A 22000-nucleotide genomic window follows, 5' to 3' on the forward strand; every position below is an offset into this window, starting at 1 on the left:
TGTGATTGTTTTTAAAGTTTTTTAAAGAGAGGTATATACTAAACTATTAATGAGTGAAATAATGTGATATCTGGCATGTGCTTCAACATAAGGAGGGGAGCCCTGGCTGGTGTGGCTCAGTTGCTTAGGCATTGTTCTGTGAACTAAAAGGTTCTCAGTTCAATTCCCGGTCAGGGCACATGCCTGGGTGGTGGGTTTGATCCCCGGTTGGGGGTATGCAGGAGGCAGCTGATCGATGTTTATCACATTGATGTTTCTATCATCCTCTCTCTTCCACTCTCTCTGAAAATTAATTAAGTAATCTTTAAAAAAATAATGAGGGGAAAATGAGTGGGAATATAGATTAAACAAATTAGGCATGAGTTTACAATTGTGAAATCTGATGATGGGTATATGAGGTTTTATTTTTTTAACTAGAGGTCTGGTGCATGAATTCGTGCATAGGTGGGGTCCTTTGGCCTGGCTGGCAATCAGGGCCGATTGGGGCCAATCAGGGTCAGGTAGCCAAGGAACCATGGGAGGTTGGCCAGGTGTGGGAGGTTGGCTATGGGAGCACACTGACCACCAGGGGGAAGCTCCTGGGTTGAGCTCCTGTGGTCAGTGCACGTCATAGCAACTGGTCGATTGGTCATTCGGTCGCTTAGGCTTTTATATACATAGACTAGAGCCCCGGTGCATGAAATTCGTGCATGGGGGTGTGTCCCTCAGCCCAGCCTGCACCCTCTCCAATCTGGGACCCCTTGGGGGATGTCCGACTGCCGGTTTGGGATGTCCTAAACTGGCAGTCAGACATCCCTCTCACAATCCGGGACCACTGGCTCCTAACTGCTCTCCTGCCTGCCTGCCTGATTGCCCCTAACTGCTTCTGCCTGCCTGCGTGATCGCCCCCTAACCACTCCCCTGCTGGCCTGATTGACGCCTAACTGCTCCCCTGCTGGCCTGATCACCCCCAACTGCCCTCCCCTGCCACGACCCACCTCCTCCGGGACCCGCCTCCTTCGTGCGAGGCAGTGGAGACGCCAGGACTGGCCTCCTCCACGCCACGTGGAGCCACGGAACCCCCAGGCCTCACTGCACAGTGGCCATAGGACCCTGCCACCGCTGTGCACACAGCCATTTTGTGGCGGCCATCTTGTGGTGGCCATCTTGTGATGATGTTGCGCGTGAGGGTGTGAGGACCACCTAGACTTTTGTTAGTATAGATTCTGCCTACTTTCTTACATACTTGAAATTTTCCATATTAAAAAGGTAAAACAATATAACTATTTGTTAAAAGTCCCTTCTTTTCTCATCATTTGTGAATCCGTCCCTCCCTCCTTTCTTTTTCTTTTCTCTTTTCTTTTTCCTTCCTTCCTTCCTTCCTTCCTTCCTTTCTTCCTTCCTTCTTTCTCTTCCTTCCTTTATCCATCACTATAAAAATGAAATCCAAACTCCTTACTATGTTTTCAAGGCCCTGCATTATCTGATTCCTACCTGTCTCTCTGATCTTATCTACTTCTTTTTTCTCTGCTGGGTTTTTCAGGGAGTAGAATATGAATGATGTCTCCTGGACCATGGCAGTCATGAGGCCTCCTTCCTCACCGTCATTTCACTCCATCTGCCTGGGCATTCTTTCATTTCCTGCCTCAAGGCCTTTGCACTTGCTGTTCCTTAATCTGGAATCCCTTGGCTACTGAAATATCAGCTTAAATGTCACTCATTCCTCAAAAATGTCCCTTACCACTAAGGTAGTCCCTGTTTTTCTCTATCTCATTACTGTTTATTGCTTTTATAGCTTTGTCTCCTTTTTTCCCTGTCTTCTGCCCGAATATAAACTCCATGAGCTCAGGGATTCTGTTTGTTTTGTTCATTGTGTATATTCGGCACCCAGCACAGGGTCTGGTACTTAGAAAGCATTCAATAAATATACACTGAATGAATTAATAAAAATTTTAGTCATTTAAAAAAATTTAGTCTTTTTTTTTTATATATTTATATTTTATTGATTTTTTACAGAGAGGAAGGAAGAGGGATAGAGAGTTAGAAACATCGATGAGAGAGAAACACCGATCAACCGCCTCTTGCACACCTCCTACTGGGGATGTGCCCGCAACCAAGTTACATGCCCTTGACCGGAATCGAACCTGGGACCTTTCAGTCCGCAGGCCGACGCTCTATCCACTGAGCCAAACCGGTTTTGGCAAAATTTAGTCATTTTTAAAGGTCTGCTTTAAACCACTTCCTTCATAAAACCTTCTTTAAGTCCTTTAAATAAGAGTTAATCTTTTACTTTACTAGGTATACAGGCACAAAAGGGAAGAAAGTTTGTTTTACTCCTTCGCCGGTTCTACTGTAGTGAAATCTAGAATCAATTTGATACATCTATTTTAAAAATATTTTTTTATTGATTTTGGAGAGAAATGGAGAGGGAGAGAGAAACATCAATCATCAATCGGTTGCCTCCTGTACACGACCCAACTGGAGACTGAACCCATAACCTGGGCATGTGCCCTCACCAGGAATCAACCAGCCACCTTTCAGTGCACTGGACGATGCTCAACCTACCGAGACACACTAGCCAGGATTGATACATCTTTTTGTATTGTTTCCTTAAGTTAGCACTTTAAATTTCTCTCTCTCTCTCTCTCTCTCTCTCTCTCTCTCTCTCTCTCTCTCTATATATATATATATATATATATATTTATTTATTTTTTTAGATTACAAGCTGCTGCTTCTAAATATTGCTTCTATGTCCAGGCTCGGAGTTTCACCTCTATTCTTTTTTTTTTTTTTTTTTTTTAATGTTTTTATTTATTTCAGAGAGAGGAAGGGAGGGGGAGAGATAGAAATATCAATGATGAGAATCATTGATTGGCTGCCTCCTGCACAACCCCTACTGGGGGTTGAGGCCAAAACCCTAGTATGTGCCCTGACTGGGAACCTAACAGTGACTTTTTGGTTCATAGGCAGATGCTCAACCACAGAGCCACATCGGCCAGGCTCACCTCTTTTAATATCCTTTGTTTCTATGGCCTCCCAATGTTTATGACATATAAGGATGTCATGATGCTGAGATGAAGAAAGACTGATTTAGTTGGACTTGCCCTCATTTACATGTCCATGCTTTGGGAAAATGCAAGTACATAATCAATTAGCTAAAATCTCCTGGAGTGAGTCTCTTACCAGTTGGGTCATGGCTCTCTTTCAAATGATACACATAACTTGTAGGCCTGAAAGCTACCTTCTCACCATTTGCTAATTGATTTCTATCAAATATACACACACAACAATGTATTTGCCTATAAACAGAAGACAGTTTAATTATCAAAACAGTATTTTAACATTTGTGTTCACTGTAAACAGATTTTAGCTCTGGAGCTACTTTTAGAAGACATTTTGTCCTCTCCCCAGTAGCAATATTTTTGGAGTGTTTCTTCCAATCATCTTATTTGCAGAACTGTTTAAACTAACACCAATTTTACTGCAACAATTAAAACAAATGTTTCCATTTTGGAAAAGTTTACTTGAAAAATAAAGATTTGCAATTCAAATGAATGGAGAAATTGTTAGTTTCAGATCTTTCCTTGGGCTGTAAGTAAAATGGATATTTATACTTTTTTTCAAGAAACATCATCTAAAATATTCATTATTAAATGTTTCCTGGGTGGATGTATTCTTATAGGACCTGTGTAAGTCCTTATGAATTATGATTGATAGCATAGATGTCCTAATTCTTCATTCTCAATAGACAAGTGTTTATTAAGATGGATCTATTATTTTAGCTACTGAAAAGAAAGTGCACAGAACCAGAGTACACGGTTCCATATCAAGCATATAACAGTTTTATTTCTGTTTTGAAAAATTATTATTGAGGAAGAAAGTTTTTATACATTCCTTCCAAGCAGGTTTATTGGTGTTTTGTTTTTTTTGAAGGATTGCTATAAAAATAAAACCTGGTCACAATTTAGCACATAATTACATAATACAGATTTTAAAATATTCTAAACATATGAGTCTATGAGCTCAAGGTTTATAGGGATTAGTGCTAATTTGTATTAAATCAGTGTTTATTAATGTGATTCTAATTTTATTCTGGACAATTTTGTTGGCATTTGGAACATTCATTTAAAACAAAGAACTCAATGGGGGGATAAGGACACATATGTAATACCTTAATCAATAAAGAAAAAAAGTAAAAAAATGTACATATTCTGGCTTAAAAAAATAAAACAATAAAGAACTGATTTACTCAGCTAATTAAATAAGAAGTGTGTTATCAGGCAACAATATTTTAAAAGACAGAAATGAACCAAAGGTAGGTTCTTAGAATAAGAGATTTTAATTTATTTCATGTTTATTTCCTGTTACTGGATATAGCACAGACCTCTCTATGCCTCCTCTTGTCCCTATCTAACTAGAGAATCCCTTAACTGTAAATCTGAAAAAGACCTTCCAAAGACCATTTGATTTCCTTCTCTGCCTTCAGCAAGGAGCAAACCCAAACCCTCCAGGCAATTCCCTCATGTTCCTCTTGAACACCTCAGGGATAGAGACAACCTTTTCTGACAAAAGGAAATCTGTTTTGGTACCAAGCTACAGTAATGGTTACAGGAGTTACCTATGATTCCCAACTAAGGCAGTCTACTTTACACATGCAGCATCCCCTAATTCTCACAAAAGCCTTACAAATTAGTTCTTTATTAAGTCTATTTTATGAGAAGCCCAGGCCAGAGAGAGTAATTTAGCCAAGGTCATATTTCTGGTAAGTGGCTCATCCAGGATTCATACCCAAATTATTTCTTTCATTAACTCAGCTGCTTCTCCAAAGGCATTGTATGTATTTACGGACATAAAGGGAAGTAATAAAATCAATGAACATAACCTTAAACTTATGTTTCAGGAAAAGAGTTTCCTTGGACAATGAAAATTATTGATGAAATAACCACACTAGATACCTGTTACTAAAAGAATATCCCATGTTTAAATGATTCAGAACCTCCAATCTGGCCTCTTTTAAATCATACGCCTCTGTGTGAATAAACTGACTACAAATTCCCCAGACTTCTTTGTTATCAGTATTTCAGCCCATAATTTAGCAAACACACACACACACACACACACACACACACACACACACACACACACGCGCGCGCGCGTGCGCCTTGTAGGGTAAAGTTCCAGATCTTTCCTTGGGCTTGTTTTGAGACTTCCAGATGACTTCCAGATTCTCAGGTGTGTGTGTGTGTGTGAGAGAGAGAGAAGGAAAAGAATAGCTGAATCACATCTAAAAGCAAATTGCCCCAATTAAAAATCTATAATAACAGTGAAGACAATTGGGCATTCCATCAGCCTTTTAAACTCAACGGCTCTTCTCCCCAAGCGAACTCAACCTACTTCCAACCCACACCCCCAAACTAGGTAACAAACTCGAAAGTTATAGGTAGAAGAATCGACAGCTTGGCCCAGGGTCGCCTTTATTCTGAAGTCTATCGGGGCCCCGGAATCCACGGATGCTAGAGGGTCCCGCTGTTGGTTGGCGCAACTGGGGAGAGCGTTGTTTATCGGCAAGAGCAGGGCGGGGAGTCCGTGATGGGCCCGAACAATCACACCAGAGTCTGGGAAAGAGAACCGAGAGACTATTTCGAAGGTTACAGAGGCGCGCAGGGCGCGAGAAGCAGCGGCTCGTGCGCCAACTCGCTCACCGGCTCCAGGGTACCGCCACCCGAACGGGCCGGCCGCCCGCCGGCTCAGCGGAAGGCAGCGCTGCTCTGAGCCGGGCCCAGGCCGGCGCATGCGCCGCAGGTCCTCCTCCTCTGCCGCCCCCCTCCTTCCCGACGGGTCTGGGGCGGCGGCGGCGGCCGCGGCGGCGCGGTGACGTCAGGGCGTTGGGGCAGCTCCTGTGACAGACGGAGCTAGAGCGGCGGGGCGGCGGCGGCGGCGTCTGGCGGCCGAGATAGCGAGTGAGCGAGCGAACGAGTAGCGACCCCGGGGTCTAGGGAGCGAAAAAGAGAAGAAGGGGAGCGCTCGGGCGCGAGCGAGAGAAACCGCGAGCGCCGGGCCTGGGTTCGCGCCCCGGAACGGCTGAGGAGCTGCCGTTCCCCTCCCCCTCCCGGGCCCGGGCCCAGCGCGCCATCCTCCCCTCCCTCCTTCCCTCCCTCCCTCCTTCCTCCCTTCCCTCTCCCTCTCCCCCTCCCCCGCCGGTGGATGGGAGTGAAGGACGGAAGAGGCCCTGCGGAGGCGGCGGTGCAGCGCTTCGGTAAGGCGACGTGTGTCTCCGCCCTTCTCTCTGTCTTCTCCGCTGCGCTCGGGCGGCTGCGGGCCGAGCCCGGCGGCCTGACGATGTGGCTGCGCCGGTCCCCTCCCTCTCATTCTCCCCTCCCCCTGCCGCCGCCTCCTTCTTCTTCTCTCCTCGCTCTCAAAATGGCGGCCGCGGCGGCCGTTGAGTGAGACACTCGAGAGGAGGGGGAACAGGCCGGGGAGGGCGCTGCCCTCGCTCCCCTCCTCCCCGACCCGTGTTCTGGGGTGCCCGGCCGCCGCTGCTCCACCCGCGACCCTCCCCGGGAAGGGATCGCACTCCTCCCTCGGTGACTTAGCAAGAAAAGTATTCTTGGGTAGGAAGGGCGTGGAGAGCAGGTCGCCCTCGGATCCTGGAGAAAGGGTTCGGCCCTCGTTTCCCCGGCCACGGAGAGCCAACTCCGCGTTCCCCACGCTACCCGCGGTGGGCGACGGGGACCGGCCCCGGGCGCCTCGACACCCGCAGGCTTCCCAGGAGTTCGTCCCCACCTGTCCTCAGGATGGGGTTGAGGATGACCAGCCCCTTCCCTGGGCTCCCGGTGCAGTGGTCCAGCCTTTGCATCCACTGATGAGAAGCGGCCCGACCCACCGAACCATCTGCAGCATCCACCCACCAAATCAGGCAGGATTTTTTCCCCCCTGCCACTGGCTCCTCAAACGGGAGTTACCTTTTGACGTTGTAACCCTGAGCTTCGAGGCCCTCAGCTATTCCCCTTCATCCGGTCTCCCCATTCCTTGAGCGAACGCAGAGCCTTCTTCCTTAGCCTCCCAGGTGAGAAATGCTTAAGAGGCGGTGGGCAAATTTTAACACTTCTCTCTCTAAGCGTTCCAGTGGATAGGAGGAGGAGGTTTTCAGTATCTGAGATGAGAGAGCAAAGTGCCTCGGCTTTATTTGTTATTTTGCCTTTCTCAGTGACTTAGCAAGAAACTCCTTTGGAGGAGGGAAGGAGATTTTCTTTTGGGGTTGGGATTTGGGTCCAATTTATATCCGTTGGTTAAGATAAGAAATTGTACTTTTTAAGAGAAGAACCAGATTTGTTGTCTCGTTCTCAATGGGCGATGTCATGCCAAGGTCTCCCCCTCCCCCTTTCCTTAAGAGGCAATCGGGAGAGAATAAAGATATTACTGTTATTCCGACCGCTGCTTAAACACACAATCCTCGAGATTCATAACGTTTTAAAGGCTAACAAAAAAATGTGTGCCATTTTTGGTAATTATATTTTTGATGGGAGGTGGATTGTTTTGTGTGATTTTCATTTTGAGGCTAGGGCGGAGGAGACAGTGCTTGGGCCTTTCATACCAGTAATGTCATCCCTCCCCATTTGCCACAGTAGTATTTGCTTAATTTTTATATTTTTATTTATTTATTTTATAGCGGGGGTTGATTGCTGCAGGGTCGTCTCATAATCAGGAACATTTCCTGCTTATGTATGTCGGTGGTAATATGTTGAATATATAAAAAGCTTTTACTTAATTTCTGATTTGGACCTAAGGCATTAGCTAGCTTTTAATCTCATGGGGATCTTTCAGGACACAGTTTTGAAAAAATAATTGGCAGTTGCAAATTGCAGTTTTTATGAAAGCAGAAGAGCAATTTGTATTTAGGGAGATTTATTCGTTTATATTCTATTATACATTGTTTGGATTGTTCAGAAGGGGAGGATCTAAAACAAGTTTGAAGCTGTTATTTTTTAAAAAAAATGTAAATCAGAGAATAGAACCCAAATTTTCACAAAATATTCCTGTATATATTGATTTTGATGGAGCTAGCCCTATTTTGGCACCCTCCTGCCCCTTTCTAAAAAAAGGGCTAATATTTGTGGATGCTATGAACAGCCATTGAGCCGAGGAGACTGGGTGGAGTAAGAGAACAGAAGCTGTGAAATGCTAGATTTAGGTTGCCCTTTCATAGCATTTTGTCTCTTATGTTTCTAAGGTTATTTGGTACTAATTTATGCTACCACAAAGGCATTTCTCTGAAGTAAATCTTAAAATCCCATGATTTTAGTTTCCACCTTTTTGGCAAGGTGGGAATTGAATAATTGAGGTAAAAAGCAATGTCCTTGCTCTAAAGCAGGCACTTATTGTCTATATGTATCTGTAGGTATACATACACACACATATACACCCTTATTAATGTTTTTATTGTTTTAGTTAAGTATAAATTAATGAATGCCAGAAATATTTGTCAAGAATTAGTGGAAATATTGCAGAAATCTAATAATACTAGATGTTTTCTTTTACTTTAGTTTGCATTAAAACAGTAAAGCTGTGATTTAAAAAAAATAATGAACATCAAAGAGGAGTAAAAAAGGATAAGATAATTTGTGTTAAAGGCTCTTGTGTTGTCCCCTTAAAAGGGTCCTTTCTGTAAGATGCTACCATTAGAGAGGGTAGGTTACTTTAATATTTTGTATCAAGCATTCTTATGAATTTACATCTTCAAAAGAATGTCAAATTCATGTGGTAATTGTGATTTTGGTGAGCCTTATAACTGTCAGTGTGTGTTATATTTTTATGCTTTTGTTATTTTTAATGTGATTAGAAAGTAGGAGGGTTCATATAGTGAGGAATGAGTAAGTTAAGAATGGCAAATCACTGTTATATGTCTGACATATTCCTATCCCTAGTATTTATAGTTATAAAAGTGCACCAAGAGCAGTGTTTTTCTTGGTAGATTATTAGTGTATCTGATATTTGTGGAAACTTTTGCTTAATGTGGTGATCCATTTTAATTCTTCATAATCCTATATTCATAAACTTTTAATGAGATTGGGATAGATTTCATTTTTTAGTAGAATTACTTATTGTCTGTTTCTCCAGTTAAAGTAACTCTAGTATATAAGAGATTTGGATATGTATCATCATTTTTTGTTTTCTAGCTAGAACATCCATATTTCATAATCTATACTTTATTTTTTAATGTATATGTTTCATATGTACTGAATTACATATATAAAAAAGACAAAATATATATCAACTATATATGACTACTTTTTGTTTACATGTGGTTCGTATTATTTATAATTTATCTTTTTTTTTCTTTTAATCCTCACCCAAGGATATTTTTCCATTGATTTTAGAGAGAGTGTAAAAGAGAAGGAAAGACAGAAATATCGATGTGAGAAAAACACTGATTGATTGCCTCCTGCACATGTCTTTCGGGGCCTGGGCCAGGGAGGAGCCTGCAACTGAAGTACTTTCGCTTAGCTAGAATTGAACCAGGGACCCTTTGGGCCACAGGCGGACACTCTTATCCACTGAGCCAAACTGACTAAGGCAATTTATCTTAAGCCTTGGAAAACTATGGAAGTTGTCAACATTGGGATGGAGATGTCTTAACAAACCCCAAACAAAATATTAGTGCAATCAGTGAATTTTCCAATCCTTCCAGTTGAGTTCTAAAGCAGTGAATCATGCACACTGTTGCCAGAAGGACTTGAGACTTGGTTTTAAACTCAGCTGGCCATGTTGGCTGTGGTTCTAAAAGAGACTTTTTTTTTTAACTTGTCTTTACGTCTCTGTTGTGAAAATATTTCATAATGACAGTAACCTGTTTTATGTACATTGAAAAGAGAAATAGTTAAGTTTGAATTGGAAATTCTTTGCCACTGTTCTGTCTTGTACAACTATATTTTTTTACTTAAAGAGTTCTCTATTTAAAACTAATGGTATACAATATATAAGTTTTGAAAAGAAAAAGAAAATCAGTTCCTGAAGATACTTAGTTGTAGAAGGCCAAATGTTTTGAGAATGTTTCTTCATGAAGAAAGATGCTGTGTTATATAAGCCTAATAGCTATTTGCAGTGAAGGCTTTTTGCATTGTTTTAGCTTTGTTGCTGGTTTGGTACGACACTTTGGGCTAGTCATTTAAATGGAACTTTAATTTAGCTTCTGCTGTGGGTATAATTTTTAAACTTGCCATGGCAGTTATAGCCTTAATTGATATTTGTAAAATGTTTCATACTCATTGGATATAGACATCATAAGTACTTATTATTTTGATTGTTTTTCTCTTTAAAAGATTGTGGCTTTTGGTGAAATTTACCTAGTTAGTATTGATATGTGCATTTGTCAAGGATACTTCTGAAAAGGTATTCTCTGAAGTTGTTATTTAACATTGTAATAAACATTTCCCTAGAACTTTGTAAATATACTTACTAGTAATTTGGTACTTGTTTTCATTTGTCATGTCAGCTACTTTTTGAGGTAGGTTAGTATTTTTATGGATGAAACTAATGAAACTCAGAATTTGTTTTCCTAAGGTCTTGAGAATTGGTTAGTAGCTAGAATGAGGTAAATATTATATTCACTGAACCACTCGGGTATTGCCTTATATGATCAAGGAAACATTCTTTTTTGTTTTGACAAATTGAACTCTTTTTATGACTATTCATATGTTAATTTCTTTTCTAAAATGGTAAAAATCAGTGGCATTTATTACTTGCATCATTTAAATTGGCATTTTTTTTTCTTTCCCGAAACCGGTTTGGCTCAGTGGATAGAGCGTCGGCCTGCGGACTGAGGGGTCCCGGGTTCGATTCTGGTCAGGGGCCAAATCGAATAGATATGTGCCTTGGTTGCGGGCATATCTTCAGTGGGAGGTGTGCAGGAGGCGGCTGATGGATGTTTCTAGCTCTCTATCCCTCTCCCTTCCTCTCTGTAAAATATCAATAAAATATATTTAAAAAAAAATAAAATAAATTGGCATTTTTCTTAAACATATGGTCTTGTATTAACTATTTTGCCTGCATAGGCCTTAGACATTTGAGTAGGAACTCTCAGAAAGTGCCTGATGTTGCTTTACAGTAGTATTAAATATTTGTTGCATGCATACAGTGGTATTCAGATAGTGTGAATAAAATATTAATGTTAAATTAACATTTAAATAAGAGTAGTGTTATTAAGTAGATACTTGTTGCATTTGATTGAGTGCAGGGTTATGTGAAAGGAAATGTGCTATCCTATAGTTCGTTGCAAAAGCTAATTTCCAGTGATCTCTTGGGAAGTAAAGTGAAGGAGGGAAAAGTGTTTATACTTCCTTTACAGAGACTTAATGTTGTCCCAGGGAGCAGCAGCACACTTCTGACATAGTTATATCAAGTCCACACAATTCCCAATTTTATAAAAAGTTAATTAATCCAACTGGACAAGTTACCTTTGTGTTTTATAATTATTTGCTCTTTGCATTTTGATTATTTGCTCTTGAGCTCTTAACGTGTTAGCAATCATTTTTCTAAAATTTTCATTTATTGATTTTATTTATGCATTCATTGGTTGATTTTTGTATGTGCCCTGAGCAGGGATTGAACCTGCAACCTTGGCATATTGGGACACTGGTATAACCAATTGAGCTACCTGGCAGGGCCTTGACAAGAATTATTACTATTAAACTTTTTACAAAATTGATTGGGAGAGGAAGGTGGTGCGGGGGGGAGAGAAGAGAGAGAAACATTGATGCGAGAGAGAAATATTGATCAGTTGCCTCCTTGTATGTGTCCTGACTGGGAATTGAGCCCATAGCCCTTTGGTATATGGACGATGCTCCAACCAACTGAGCCACACTGGCCAGGGTTTGATGGGAATTATTGACAAGTAAGGCTGTTAAGAAATTTTCTGTGAAACCATCTTTTGATAAGAGTGAAATTAAGAATCAGAAAAATTTTTAAAGAATTTGATTTTTTGAAGACATTATACAAAGTTTTATGTTTAAGATTTTGCACATTTTTTAAAAATATACTTTATTCATTTTTTACAGAGAGGAAGGGAGAGGGATAGAGAGTTAGAAACATTGATGAGAGAGAAACATTGATCAGCTGCCTCCTGTACACTCCCTACTGGGTATGTGCCCGCAACCAAGGTACATGCCCTTGACCAGAATCGAACCTGGGACCCTTGAGTCCGCAGGCCGATGCTCTATCCACTGAGCCATACCGGTTAGGGCTGCACATTGTTGATTAATCCACTATTTTTTTTAAAATGTTGAATCTTTTTTTAAAAAAATAGTTTGTTTTTTAGAGAGAGATAAAGGGGGAGGGGGAGAGAAAGAGAGAGAAAACCATCCATATGAGAGCTTAACATCCATCAGCTACCTCCTGCATCTCTTACCAGGGATGGAGCCAGCAACCTGGGCATGTGCCGTGACTGCGAATTGAACTGACAACCTTTTGGTGCACAGCTCAATACCCAACCAACTGCCCAGGGTGATTCACTTTTAATCTGTGGCAAAGATAGAAGGATATTTTATACTAGTGTTTTGTGTGCATAAGGAGTATATTTTTATTCATCTTTGCAAAAGAAAGAAAGGTATGGATAATGAGTCAAGTTTATTGATTAGTTTTGTTGTTAACTTATTTTTTAAGGGTAAGAAAAAGCTATACATTTTGCATCATCTGAAAATTAAAGCTGTTGACTAAAACTGTATATGAATATTTTAGATTCTAATCCTAATTCCACAATTTATCAGCTATGTGCTTTGAAGCAAAGCCTCAATTTCGTTATCTGTAAATGGATAATGTTGACAATATCTAAGTTATAGGGTGGTTACAACTATTGCATGATAAAAGGCCTGTAAATCCTTCAGTAAATGTTTTTTACTGTTAGAGACTTTTTTAAGGAAGAGAATTTAGCACACAGTTTTTTTGTTTTTTTTTCTTTCTTTTTTTTAAAAATATATTTTATTGAATTTTTACAGAGAGGAAGGGAGAGGAATAGAGAGTTAGAAACATAGATGAGGGAGAAACATCGATCAGCCGCCTCCCGCACACCTCCCACTGGGGATGTGCCTGCAACCAAGGCACATGCCCCCGACCGTAATCGAACCTGGGACCCTTCAGTCCGCAGGCCGACGCTCCATCCACTGAGCCAAACCGGTTAGGGCTGTTTTTTTTTTTAATATATATTTTTATTGATTTCAGAGAGGAAGGGAAAGGGAGGGAGAGATAGAAACATCAATGATGAGGGAGAATCATGGATCGGCTGCCTCCTACTGGGAATTGAGCCTGCCACCCAGGCATGTGCCCTTGACCGGAATCGAACCCAGGACCCTTCAGTCCGTAGGCCGACGCTCTATCCACTGAGCCAAACTGGCTAGGGCAGCACACAGTTTTAAGCGTATCAATATGGTTCTTACAGTTTTAAGTATATTTTTTAAGAATTAGTATTGGGGATTCTTTCCCCTTTAGTATCAATTATATGTATCCCAGTGATTGCTTCAAAGTTTCTTAGTAGACAAGAAGTTCTATGTAAATCAATGCCAAATGGAAAAATTCCATCTATATATATATAAAACCCTAATATGCAAATAGACCAAATAGCGGAACAACTGAACAGCCGGTCACTATGACATGCGCTGACCAACAGGGGGTGTGCGTGGAACATGGCGGGTGTCGGCAGCATGCAGCAGAGCGTGGAACATGGTGGGTGTCGGCTGCGGCGGGATGGTAGAGCAGGTCAGCGGGGGCGCCAGACCAAGGCGGGGGCGCTTGTTTGCTGTCATCAGGGCAAGCCTCTGGTGGTTACTGAAAATTCTTTGTTCCAGTGCGCTATGGTCCCACCTGGTGCTCATACCTGCTGCTGGTGCCAGAGTTGCCGCTTGCACCCACTGCCGGCACCTGGCGCCAGCCCTGATCACTCGTTGCCATCAGCGGGTGCGAGCGGTGGCTGCTGGCCCTGATTGCCCCTCAGGGCTTCTCCACCTCCCCCTGCTCCTGAGGGGTGATTGGGGCCGGCAGACGCCTCTTGTACCCACTGCCGGCGCTGGAGCTGCTGGTGCCCGGCACCAGTCCTGATCGTTCGGCGCCATCTGTGTGTGTGAGTGGTGGCAGCCAGCCCTGATCACCCATGAAGGCTTCTTTACCTCCCCCTGCTCCTGAAGACGATCGGGACAGCAGCCGCCTCTTGCACCCGCTGCTGGCGCTGGCCCCTTCCCCCCCGCCCCCCCCCCCAGCCAGCCGGGTGGTCAGTGCACTCCCACAGCCAACCTCGCTCAGCTGGCCAACCTCCCAGGGTCCCTCCCCTCAATCGGTCCCGATCGGCACTGGGTGAGACGGCCATAATCACCTGCCAGGCTGAGGGACCTCACCTGTGCACGAATTCGTGCACCGGGCCTCTAAATTTTTTATTTTTTAATATTTTTATTGATTTCAGAGAGGAGGAAAGAGGGAGAGAGAGATAGAAACATCAGTGATGAGAATCATTGATTGGCTGCCTCCTGCACGCCCCCCACTGGAGATTGAGTCTGCAACCCGGGCATATGCCCTTGACTGGAATCGAACCTGGGACCCTTCAGTCCACAGGCCAACGCTCTATCCACTGAGCTAAACCAGGTAGGGCTAATTTTAAATATAAAATTATACTGCAAATAAGCATTTATTTAGACTCCAAAGTACAATTTACAGTTTTATTTTAGCAATCAGAAAATTTTTGTTTATACTTTTAAATATTATTTAAGAATCACATTTTGCTGTTTAGTTTTTTAAAAAAAACAGATGTATGATTTAATGAATGGTTGTAAAATGAATATCTGTTGTGCTATTACCCAGGTCAAATAATACAAGATTGCCAGCACCCAAGAAACCCCTCATATTTCCCTTCTAGTCACAGTCCTCACCCATGGTGACCACTCACCTACCTTTTATATATTCATTTCTTTATGTTTAAAAAATTTTTTTTAAAAAATCTTTATTGTTGAAACTATTACATAGAAAAAAATTTAAATCTTTTATTTTGGAATAATTTTAGATTTACAGACAGGTTGAAAAGATAAGACAGTTCTTGTACATACTCTGCACCCAATTTTCCCCATTCTTACAACCTTACATTTCTGTGGTACATTTGCAAATCTTGGTATTTACTATTAGCTAAACTCCAGACTTTATATGGGTTTCACTAGTTTTTACATTAATGTCCTCTTTCTGTTCCATATCTGACCCAGGGTACCACATTGCATTTTGGTTATGTCTCCTCATTCTTTTCTAGTCTGTGACAGTTTATCTTTTCTTGTTTTTTATTACCTTAACAGTCTTGAGTAGTACTGGTCAAGTAACCTATAAAATGTCCCTTAAACTGGGTTTGTCTGGGTTTTTTTCTTTACTTTTTTTTTTTCATGATTAGACGGGGGTTATAGCTTTTTGGAAAAACTATTCTAGAGGTGAAGTGCACTTCTCATCATATCATGGCAGGGGCTATATGATACCTACAGAACATCACTGGTGGTATTAACGTTCATCACTTGATTAATGTAGTGTGGCCATTTTCTCAATTATAAAATTACTATTTTCCCTTTCTCCTATTTTGTCCTTTGAAAGTGTGTCAAGTTCTATGTCCCAGAGGGGAATATTTACATACAGTATTTAGAATTCTTCAGTAAGACAGACTCATCTCCTCACCCCCATTTATTAACACAATTTACATCTTTATTGTCAGATAATTTTCACTTAGAATTTTAAATATTAAATTAAATAACCCCAAGATTTTTCTAGTTTATAATAGGTTGGAAAATAAAGATCAGAGAAAGTCTTTGAAGAAGTTTATCTAATTGAATTATATATCCTCTAGAAATTATTCTGAGAGTATTTAGTGTTGGTATTTTAAAGAAAAGCTCCTTATATTGGGGCTTGTTTAGATGGTGACTGCTGTGATCTGAGAAGCAAAGTAAATAGTGTATCTTACTCATTGGTTCAGATCTAGTATTTGAACATACTTTGTTCTTCCCTTCAAAAAGTTTTAAATACTAAAACAGAAAACAATATTTTGATTGATTAGATTCTCGTTTTAAAAACAACTGGTAGGTGCATTAGGTGGTTTTTTGTTTTGTTTTTTGTTTAGAAGGCATTATTATAGATACAAGTCTTTCCAATTTCATTCCCCTCCCTCCATCTTCCCAGTGATAAAATTCCTTTTAAAATTTGTATATTTCGCCCTTTTGAGTGATAAAGTTCCTCTTAAAATTTGTATATTTCGCCTGTCACTCGGTTGTCAGCTGCCTGCTGAAGGGTTTGGGTTTGATTCAAGGGCAGGTACCTGGGTTGCAGGTTCCATCCCCACTTGAGGCAACCAATTGATGTATCTCTCTCACATGGATGTATCTCACATCCATGTTTCTCTCCCTCCCTGTTTCCCTCTCTCTTTAGCCCTCCCTCTCTAAAAAAAAAATGGAAAAAATATCTTTGGGTGAGGATTAACAACAACAAAATTTGTATATTTCCCTTTTGTTCTGTTTTTATACTTTTTTACTATACATATGTATCTGTAAACAATGTATAATAATGCTTGAAATTTACAGGAATGTTACACTCTGTAATTTTACTGCTTGATTTTTTTTTTTCACTTAAAATGTTTTCTAAATATATTATTGATAATGGTAGATCTAGCTTATTGTGTTGTATGGTTCCTTACTAGTATATATGGTATCTGAGGAAAGATGATAAAATTGTTTTTGCATTGCAGAATTCATTCTAAGGTTAATTAGTAATTTTTATGCTTTGAATTGATTAAATAGAATGGATAATATTGTTGACATCCATTTTAGACCATAAATTCAGTCTCTTCAATTATTCCAAAACCTGTACGTATTTACTCAGTACTGAGCCAGGATTTGCATACTGGCAATCTGCAGGCCAAACTAAGTCTGTAAATGCATTTCTCTTGGTCTTGCATAGTTAAAAATTTTTTTGAGTCAATATTTAAAAATTAGATATTTAAGTCTCTATTTTTGGATTATCCTGAAAAATTAGAAGCTCTAGCAACAGTGTGTCCCACATTTTGCCATGGCAACTGTTGGCCCAAGCTGAGTCACAGCTGCCCTCTTATAGATGGGCACAAACTCTCCAGGGAAACAAAGCCCTACCATTCCCTGTTACTTTTATTGATTGTCCTTCCACTGTTGTTTATAGTGAAGAAATACTTCTTTATAGACGTTTCTATAAAAATGGAAAAAAGTACAGCTGAGCAATTGTAATTTTCAAGAAAAGGAGAACATATTTCTCTGCAAATGAAGAATATTGTAATATGATTAGTATGCAAACAAAATGAGTCCTATATGGAAAGACTACAACCTTGTCTGCTTTACTCATTTATATCACCTGTATTGTTTTCTGTAGATAATTTGTAATCTCTACATTTTTGTGAAAGTAGGTCTGAGGGATTCCACACAGTGCAGTTGAAGATCAAAAAGATAGGAAGAGAGTTTGTAAATTATGAAGCTCTGTGCAAATGCAAGATATTTACCTGCCCTCGCTGGTTTGGCTAAGTGAATGGAGTGTCAGCCTGGGGACTGAAGGGTTCCGGTTTTGATTCTGGCCAAGGGCACATGCCCGGGTTGCTGGCTTGATCATCCCCAGTAAGGGCCGTGCAGGAGGCAGCAGATGAGTGGTTCTCTCTCATCATTGATGTTTCTATCTCTCCCTCTCCCTTTCTCTCTGAAATAAAAAAAGTAATAATAAAATAAAAAGATGTTTACCTGTTCTTTTAGCTGTGATATGAATCCTTGTTTCAGAAAAGTTTTAAGCAGAGGGGGTTAAACACTGGGTTAATCTCCATACAATGGTTTAATCTCCTCAACCATCCTACCTTTCAGCACTGTATTTTTTATTTTTACATTTTTTATTGATTTTTGAGGGGGAGAGAGAGAAACATTCAATACTATATTTAAAAATGTTTTTATATCCCTAGCTGGTTTGACTCAGAGGGTCCCGGTTTTGATTACAGTCAAGTGCACGTACCTGTACTTTGGTTACAGGCTCCCTCCCTGGCTCTGGTCGGGGCCCATGTGGGAGGCAACCAATCGATGTGTCTCTCACATCAATGCTTCTCTTTCTCTGTCTCTCCCTCTCCCTTCTACTCTTTCTAAAAATCAGTGGAAAAGTATCCTCGTGTGAGGATTAACCAAAAAAAGTAAAATAATAATATTTTTAAATTGATTTTTTAGAGTGAGAGAAACCTCAATTTGTTGTTTGACTTATTTATGCATTCATCGGTTGCTTATTGTATATTCCCTGGCTGGAGATCGAACCCCCAACCTTGGCATGTCGGGACAACGCTCTAACCAACTGAGTTACCCGGCCAATGCGCAGCACTGTATTTAAGTACCTTATCCAGAGGCTACAAGTGGATGGTGCAGAATTCAGACCGCAAATAAGTTTTGTTTGCTTAGTGATTTTGTTTTTAATTGAATTCACTTAAAAAACTGAGTTCTACCACTATTGTCTTATTTTTAGCTGATTCATACTTTTACTTGCCAAGTTAGTCTCTGTATTTGATTTGTAACCCTTTATTTAAGGCAATTTATAAGTATAAACTACAAAATGCCACAGATTAAAAGTGAAGAGAAAGAAGAAACAAAAAGGGTAAGGCTAAAATGGAGTTAGAATCTAGGCCGAATATCAATATTCTTGCTACAGGCATAGCACAGATTTGACTCTTGAGTTTTCTATGAGCTAGCAAGAGGGAAAAAACCTGTTAAGTTGTTTTTCACAATGTTCTTTAAGGTGAAAAGAAACCAGGTAGTTCAGAAAGACAGCTACCCACTTGGCACTATAGACTAGAATTTTTCATAGGAGTCCTCATAAAGGGGATTATGTGAAACTATTATTACCTTCATTAATATCTCTAAGGTAGATGGATGTCTAGTATTTAACAACCCTCAATATGGAAAGACCAACCACATCATGTGAGGGTCAGTCTGAAAGAGTAGGTAGATTGTCCTGTGATGTCTGACCAGTGGATATAATTTCCCTCAACCCAGTTCTTGATATAAATTGAAATTACGTTCCTTGGCAAGTACCTAAAGTGTGGATGTTCTATACATCAAGTACAGACCATTTATGTATTTTTTGTGAAAACCTAGTTTTACCCAAATAGAATTTGTGAAAGTGCTTATAAGATTCTTCTTAAAAACTAGAGGCCCAGTGCACGAATTTCATGCACGGGTGCAGTCCCTAGGCCTGGCTGGCGATTGAAGCATGAGAGTCTGGCATGGAAGGGCAGGTCCCAGCTAACCTCTGGGCCCTGGGCAGCACCTGGGCCCCTAGGCCCCCGCGCGCCCCCCTCCGCCTGAGTCATCTGGCCCCGCCCCTCGCTGCTGCAGCTGACTGGTCACTGTCTGCAGGGCGATTGGGGGGGGGCAATCAGGCCCCACTTGCACCCGCCTTGTATTTAACAACCCTCAATATGGAAAGACCAACCACATCCTGGTCAAGGGGACAGTTTGCATATTAGGCTTTTATTATATAGGATAATTTTGACCATAGCTAGTTTCCCTCAGTGGTTGGAGGGTTGGCCTGTGGACTGAAGGGTTGCGGGTTTGATTCCAGTCAGAGTGCATGTACCTCGGGTTGAAGGCTAGGACTCTGCCCCAGTTGGGGCACTTGCAAGAGGCAACCAATTGATGTGTATTTCTCACATCCATGGTTCTCTATCTCTCCCCCTCCCTTCTCTCTAAAAAATCAATGGAAAATATATTTTGGGGTGATGATTAACAAAAACAAATTTTTTTTTTTTAATTTTGAATCTGCTACATCCCTGTCTTTTTATTTTTCTTCTTACCCATAATGGTAAAGTCGTTAAGAAATAGATTTAAAGAAAAAAAGGGGCCACTACACAATCCTGTTTTATGCTCCTGGAAATTAATTGCTTCAGTAGAAGATCGTTTCTATCCATCAGGACTCATGGTAGTTTTCAGCGTAGATTAAATGTAAGGAGGTATTTTTATTTATGTCTGTAACAGAACTGGTCTCTACCCTCAAGAAGCATACTAATATATGGCTCTGCCTCTTCTTTCTTCACATTGTGCTCAGGACTCCCCTTTATTTAAAAGTAAGGAAGATTTTTTTCTTTAGTCCTACTAGAACTACAGTTCTTTATCTTATTGATGTCTGCTTTTTTTTATTTCTCAGTTTGCCATCCTTAGCCTCAACTCTTCAGCAATACTGTATTTTCCAACTAATTAAAAAAATTTTGTGCCCTGGTTGGTGTGGCTCAGTTGGTTGAGTATCATCCCATGCATGGAAAGTTTGCAGGTTTGATTCCTGGTCAGGGTACATATGGGAGGCAACTGATCGGTGTTTCTCAAATCCATGTTTCTCTCCCTATCCCTTCCTAGCTCTCTAAAAAAATCAATAAAAACATTTTTTTAAAGGAAAAATTATTTTGTATTTGAATATTTTGTTGTCATGTTATATTCATTATTTTCTCTTTATCCAAAACCTGCCTCAAAAAAATTGCCAATTGTTTGTTTCCATCTTTCTTAGTCTTTCAGTTTAAAGCTGACTTGGTTAGTGCTCAGTTCATGTTATATTCTATTTGTCACCTTCTTTCTAGTCCCTACCCTCCCACCTCACTCTAACTAGATTGTATATTTCCTTAGGGGTGAATTACAGTGTATACATTTTTTACTTCTTTTAAAACCTTATAGACAGAGCCTATCAAAATAGTCAATGAATGAAAGGATATGTAAAGCTCACATCTTTTACTATATTGTAAGTTTCTTATGGACAGAGACTAAATATTGTTTTTATGTCACATGTCGCTTTCCATAGATGAGGCATATGGTATGCAGATATGCGTTCTTTGGATGAATACTGGGTACTTGGTACATCCTCAGTAAATAAATTGAATAATTGAGGCCAAGAGTATAGTTATTTCTCAGTTATTTGTTTCATTGGAGGTAATATTGGTGTGGATAATAGTATAAACTAGAAATTAGTTCAGTTGAGATACTGCAGGTTTTCCATTTGGGTTGCCATAGCAACCTGGGCAGTTATCCTTAGATATAAACAAGAGATCTGCCTTTAGGACCAAGATCATATCCTAGAGAAAGACATCTTACAAGAGCAACTAGTGAACTCTGTCAAAAATAATTCAGCCTTGGCTGAGTTGGTGAGTGCTGTCCCTATACACCAAGGTTGTGGGTTCAGTCTCTGGTCAGGACACATAAACAAGAAGCAACTATTGAATGCATAAATAAGTGGAACACAAATTGATGTTTCTCTCCAACTCTCTTTCTCTCTCTTTAAAATCAATAAAATTTTAGAAATTCTACTTTTGCATAATTGCTATTTGACTATAAAGCTTTCCCCCACAAAATCATTCTAAATGCTTCCATCCTAGTCCAAGCCTCTGTCATCTTCTATTTCCAGCCTCCCCATGCTTTAATATCTCATATATTGTTTCCAAAACAATCACCATGAGCCCTAGCTGGTTTGGCTCAGTGGATAGAGCATTGGCCTACGGGCTGAAGGGTCCCGGGTTCCATTCTGGTCAAGGGCACATGCCCGGGTTGCGGGGCTCGATTCCCAGTAGGGGGTGTGCAGAAGGCAGCCAACCAATGATTCTCTCTCATCATTGATGTTTCTATCTCTCCCTCTCCCTCTCCAAAATCAATAAAAAATATTTTTTTAAAATCACCATGAAATAACCAGTTTTAGGACATTGTTCCCTTTTGTAAGAATTATAGTGATTTCTGCCTTGTAATTCCTTTGGGCTAACTGCATCAGTATTCACCATACCTTATGCTTTAAAAATGTCCATAGGACAGTATGTCTTCTGTTATTGTTTGTATGCTTGGAAATATTAGCAAGCTTCTTTTTGTTGTTTAAAGGCAATGGATTTTTTTGTGTGACCTGGTTTGACTTAAAAAAAAAATCAAATCTAAAAAAATTAAAATAATAAATAAATAACAGATCTAAGGGCTGTTATAGCTGTGTTTGTTTGTCATTTGAAAATGTA

General features: G+C 40.4%; 1 protein-coding gene across 4 annotated transcripts in view; it reads left to right on the forward strand.

Moving 5' to 3' along the window:
• Positions 1 to 22000, forward strand: part of PAFAH1B1 (platelet activating factor acetylhydrolase 1b regulatory subunit 1) — a 133471-nt gene that overhangs the window by 56459 nt on the left and 55012 nt on the right. Inside the window, exon 1 of one of the 4 annotated variants that reach the window (XM_080681787.1) lies at positions 5840 to 5939. The exons of 1 other annotated variant lie outside the window; for it this stretch is intronic. The gene's annotated coding sequence lies outside the window, so the exon portion shown is untranslated. Of the gene's footprint in view, positions 1 to 5839; positions 7046 to 22000 lie in introns of those variants that run through there. 2 more of the 4 variants (XM_080681785.1, XM_080681786.1) reach the window with 2 other exon arrangements.

Source organism: Plecotus auritus (assembly GCF_963455305.1).
Source record: "Plecotus auritus genome assembly, chromosome: 7".
Taxonomy (NCBI): Eukaryota; Metazoa; Chordata; class Mammalia; order Chiroptera; family Vespertilionidae; genus Plecotus; species Plecotus auritus.